Source organism: Eptatretus burgeri, chromosome 10 (genome assembly GCF_056783735.1).
Source record: "Eptatretus burgeri isolate ZD-2024b chromosome 10, Ebu_testis_v1, whole genome shotgun sequence".
Lineage (NCBI taxonomy): Eukaryota > Metazoa > Chordata > Myxini > Myxiniformes > Myxinidae > Eptatretus > Eptatretus burgeri.
Window position 1 is genome coordinate 80,573,870 of NC_140970.1, and position 6,000 is coordinate 80,579,869.

The 6,000-nt window shown below is 45.5% G+C and overlaps 1 pseudogene; it reads left to right on the plus strand.

Moving 5' to 3' along the window:
• Nucleotides 1–3,543: 3,543 nt before the first annotated feature.
• LOC147018943 (uncharacterized) lies at nucleotides 3,544–5,284 on the plus strand (annotated as a pseudogene).
• Nucleotides 5,285–6,000: the final 716 nt, after the last annotated feature.

Here is a 6,000-nt window from a genome sequence, read left to right on the forward strand (position 1 = left end):
GTAAAGAATCCAAACCATTTCTTTAGCTGCCCTCACACACACAAGTCCGAAAGGAGGAGGGAGGGAGGATTTGCCGAGAGCTTCATACTCCCAACAGTCCAAGAACAGCGGTTTACCTGGGTTGTTGTCCCTTGCGGAAATGCTCTTTGCCCAGTATCTCAAGTTGGACCCCTCTCAAAGGAAAGACAAGGGCATCTCGCCAGCCTCCACAAGGAGGGCACAGACTGGAGTGCTTTTACAGGTGCTAGATACAACTGCAGTGCTTTGGTTTGAATGGTTTCTAGCTTTTGGCAGTTGGTTTTGCAGATGTCCCAAAAGGCCTGCCTGCCATAGTCAAATTGGGAGTGGATGATGGTTTTATACAGGAGCAGGAGACTTTCCTGATGAGCTCCCCGATATGTACCGGCAAGACTCCATAGAAGGTTGAGGACTTTGGCACATCTGGCGTCAAGTTTTTTTTAATATGGGCATTCCAGGTTAGGCCCTTGTTGAAGGTAATTCCCAGAAAGGATACATCGGGGGAAGCTTTAATGGAAGTACCATTAATTGTTATTCATATGACCTTGACCTTCCTTTTGCGGGAAAAAATAATGAACTTGGACTTGGGTCCCATTTTTGGGCCCACAGCTCCATCTTGCAAGACCTCCCCCTGGAGTTTTTTGGCTGTAAACTGAAGGTTTCTGCTCCGGGTCCACAAAGCAACATCATCCGCAAATGGCAATATCCTGCTATGAGACACTAAAGGGGAGGCAGCATCATCTATCGTGATGTTAAAAAGGGTGGTACTAAGACCTACCCGGGGAATACCATTGACCATGGGGAACACAGAGGACTGGACTTGGCCAACTCTCACTTGGAAGGATCCATTGGATAGGAAGTCACAAATCCACCAGAACATTCTGACATTGATGCCCAATCTGTGAATTTTGTACAGGCCTTCTTTCCAGACTGAGTCATAGGCCTTGTGAATGTCGAGGAATACTCCTAATAGGGACTCGCAATTGTTTAATGCTTGCCTGCAGTAATTGGCTAGCAAAGTAATGTGGTCAGTGGTGGAACGACCCTTTCCGAACCCACATTGGTACTTGTACAGTCGGTTGTTCTTCTCCAAAAAGAAGACCAGGCGTTCGTTGACCATCTTCTCCATGAATTTGCTCACCACCGAAATGAGAGCGATCGGTCGGTAGGAGCATGGGTAAGAGGGATTTTTCCCGGCTTTGTGAATAGGAATGACAACAGAGTGTTTCCAGTCCTGGGGAAGCTTACCTAAAGACCAGGCCTTGTTAAAAAGTTCAAGGAACGCACCCAGCACCTTATCATCTATGTGCTTGAACATACCATAGGTTAACTGGTCAGGACCAGAAGCCCTGTCCTTGGATCTTGAAATGGCCTGCTTCAGTTCCCAAAATGAAAAGTCCAGGTTGAGCGTGGAGCTTACTTGGCTGGTGTCATAGATGATGGCTTTGTGTTGATGGGCGAATTGACGTCTGCGAGCTATGAGCGTTCTGTGCAGCCATTCTGGAGAAACAGATTTTTGTATTTTTTAGGGTAAATCCAACATGGCTGCCAAACCATTTGACCTACGACATCAAAGGTGGGGAACGTTTTGTTCCTCATGGATAGGCGGTCATACCTGTAAAGTTCCTCCTTGATCTGTTCAGCCATTTCGGAGAAAAAAAATTTTTTTTTTATATAAGGCTGCCGAACCACGTAACCGATGACATCATAATTTTTTTTCTGTTGACCAATTTATCCCGAGATGACCCTCAAAAACTTTCATACTAATCGGATGTAGCTTTCTATGTATGTTTCTCACTCCAAATGTCTCCATGATGGAATGTCCATGTCACCAAATAACCAAATATCACCCATGATGATGTCATAAATAAGGCACTGATGACATAAAAAAAAATTACAATTATTTCTCATGGAGAGTACTTCACATGTGCAAAGTTTCAATTTTTTCGATGGAACAGTTTCAGAGATACAAGAGGTCCAACGTTTCTCCTTTATTCCAACATGGTTGCCACACCACTTGACCGATGGCATCAAAACATTCTACATGAGTAGTCGCATTTATGGTGAAAATTTTGTGTCAATCCGGCAAGCGGTTCCAGCGAAAAAGGAATAACAAAATGCAGACATGCACGTACGCATCACTTAACCCTGCTTTTCGCTTCGCGAGCGCGGGCTAATTATCGGATCTGGATTCGGATCTTCACTAAAATCGAATCAATTCGTCCTTGTCACACACCAAACCTGTCCACAAAGTTTCGTCTGAATCTGTCTAATAACCTTTTGAGATATTGTGCTCAAGAAGCATGCATGCATATGCGCATATGTGTGTGTGGTGTGTGTGCGCGTGAGCATTCTTACGACCTGGCACCTTGTTTAGGGGTTTCGGGTACGATCTACAGTCTGTTGCTCCGGAGGTCCTAGTTGACTTGCTCGGGAGGTCAATACGTTCCCCGTGTGCGGGTCACGCTGTATAAGCAGTCACATGTGACCAAGCGTAGTAATCATCTGGATTTACACCCCACTTACCAACACAACGTATGCAAATCCAGTAATGTAATGCAAAAGTAAGCAAATGCATGCACATTTCAACACAGTGGAATTAATACAAGTCCTTTACTCAGGATCAGAGAACAGGGTATACAACAATGAATACAAATATGATCAGAAATCCTGCTGACAAGCGGTGATAAAGAAATTATTAGGTAAATACAGACAGGCGTCAAATCAAAACTGACAACACAATCAAACACCCGACCAGATATCCCTCTCTAAACCCAAGGGAGGGGAGGGGAAGCAAAATAACAAAGGAATATTTGCCAGGGTATAAAGAAAAATAATAGGTAAAACAAAAGGGGGTGGGAAGGATTCAGGGCCTGTTTGAGATGACATTCCAGTGGACTCTTCCCAGCCGCAGACCACGAGAATGGTGCCGCACTCCCCCCCCCCCCACTCCTTTCTCCTTCTCTTTGGATGTGCCTGCAAACTTCATGACCCAAAGGACCAGTAGTATGTTGCCTCAGGTTGGCCAAGACGATACAAGACGAGGAGCAAACGCTTCTGCTCTCTCTCCCTCAGTTCTACACGACACCATGTGCATGAGCAGCTCCCCTCCAGCACAGTCCCTTCAACACAGACGGCGCCTCAACAGGCAGCCCCACGGGGATCACACAGCTCCTCGGAGAGCCCTCACAGGCCGTCACCCATCATCCATCACCAAACCCGGGCCACGCATCCCGCGCCTATCCCCGCTATCCTTCTAACTCAAAACCGCACTCTGAATTTCCTCTTCTTCCTTCTCGCATTTCCTTTTTATGAGCACTCATGAGGTTTTCGCCCATGGAAAGTACGTAGAGCCCTCGAATGAGGAGGAAGTTTGTCGTCAGGTTCACTATGTTTTTTTCGTTCAAAATTTTTGGAGATTAGCAAAACTCCACATTTTTGGAATCTTCAGAGCATGGGAAATCCAAAATTAATGTTGGCATTTGCATAGACACCTGCATGGCTGCCATAAATTACATAATTTGTGCTATCTTGGCTTCTAGTCAACCGAGAAACATGATTAAATCGGCTAATCCTATGTTTTCTGGGTCAAGAAAACCACTGGTGGCATCATTAGTCTTCTCATTCCAACACTTGCTTTGCTTTTACGACTTTTTATCTCTCGAGAGGTCAGTGATACCACGGGCGTATATACGCCACTATGTGATACAAAAAATATTCCGCTCACATCTTCTGACCTATAAACTCTTCATTCAATATACCTATTCTATGTTTCCAGAGACAAGGAATCCACTTGTAGTATAGCTAGACTCCTAATTATTCTAACACGTGATTCATTTACAGGAAATATGTGTCATGGCAGCAGTTCCCTTCAGCTAACACTGGATGTTGTTCTGTACTTTCAAAGCATGATGATGGATGAAAGCCTTGATGACGACAACTCCAAGGACCCTGTTGACTGGAAACTATGCGTCTTCTGTCAGGAGTCGAACACTATTAAAGGGGCAGTTGTTCTGAATCCCAAGACCGAATCCGACCAGAAACTACTTGATGTGGTGATGGAGCGAGCCGGCGTACATGATGGACAATTTTTTGCAATTCAAAGACGTCTCCAAGGATGTACCAAAGAAATGCTGCTCGACAAGGAAACATGACATCGAAGCTGCTATTCTTTTGCCACAAACCAGACAGAGTTACAGCGAGCCAGAGACCGCTTCGAACATTCGACGTCCTCAGGACAGTATGCCGTAAAAAAAAACAAAAAACATGGCTATAAAAGTAAAGCTCAGAAATGGAAGTAGATACACCAGGAATGCCATTCACAAGATCTGCGACAAAACCTTTGTCAAAAGTCCAGTGCTTCTTCTGTCAATCGGATAACGGTCAAGTTGTCTTCACAGTTAGAACCGGGAACTCGGGGAAGACACTCAGGCAAGCAGTAGAAATTTCCCAAGATCCAGTGTTGATGACAACATGAAGCAATGCAATGTTGCCATGTGATGCCCATGCAATAGATGTCAGATATCACAAGCTGTGCTGGACACAACATGTGTTCCATGTCCTCAGGGATCATACGAGTGACAAAGCCAAATCCACAACGACAGACTTGCCCCTGCAGATGTCATGCTTGATCGAGTTGATCGAACTTGTTGACATACAAACTCAAAACAAAGCATATCTCCCCATGGACGTCATAGAAAAAAACATACATCTCCATGCTTGCGGGTAGCGAGGAGGCACAGCAGTACCCACCAACGCTGACAAGACAATGGCTGAAGGATAAGATTCTTCAAGATTTACCAATTGTGAAGTCCGTAAGGCAGAAAGACAGACAAGAGCCATCAGTTCTTTACTGCCCTGAAGCCTGTGAAGAAGATATGGTCCACACGTCGATGATACAAGACCATGCGAGTGAAATGGACAATACAAAGATGCTATACAAGACAGCTAAGCTCATACGCAGAAGTATTGCGAACTTCAATGACAAGAAGAAACAGTCAGACATGGTTACCGCATTGAGCACGGCAGAAGACATTCCACCAGAGTTGTACAGCCTTATACGTTGGATTTTGGTAGGACCCGAAGAGGAGTTGCAAACAGAGATGAGGCGCAGGACAGTGGACCAATCAGCACTGACATTAAGCCAGAACATCATGTACCTTTCAAAACCAAAAGGCAGGTGCAGCACCGACCCAAGCAGGCCACACAAGAAGCAACCACGACATGCAGTTTGAAGATAACAACCATGAGGAGGGTGATACATTAATGATCTGCTTAGCAGCAGCTGCATCACAGCGCTGTCCTGAAGCACGGATGGTCTTCTTCAGCCCAGATACCGATGTCTTGGTTCTGGCTGTTACACACTATGACAAGCTCTGCAAACACACTGCGATATGTATGGTATCAGGTACTTTGGAGATTGAGCCAATCTGGAGTGCTCTGGGATGATACAAGGCAGCAGCGTTACCGGTATTCCACACATTCACTGGAGCAGACAATATTGGAAGACTCTCTGGAGTCGGCAAAATCAAGTGGTTTCAACAGTACATGAAGGTTGACAGGGACATCATCTCAGCACTGATGAAACTGACAGAGGAAGGCGACCGAAAACAGGAGGTGAAGGATGCATTGGCCAACTTTGTATGCTTAATGTACTGCCCAAAGGGTATCCATATAACAAGTATTCCTGACCTAAGGTGGCATCTGTTTTGCAAACATTTGGCAGAAAGCAGTAAGTGGCCTTCTACAGTTGGTGCCCTTGAGGAGCACATTGAACGTGTGCGTGTACAGAGTCGGGTGTGGTGCCAAGCCACCGTGATGTGGCAACGTCTGTTCGACCTATTCAAACATGGCTATAATCAAAATGACCATGGTGAGATACTACCTACCACCACGAAGGTTCCAGCTGCACCACAGGCCATTGTAGAGTTGGTCAGATGTCAGTGTAAAGCCCATTGCAAAACCCAGAGGTGTTCATGCAGG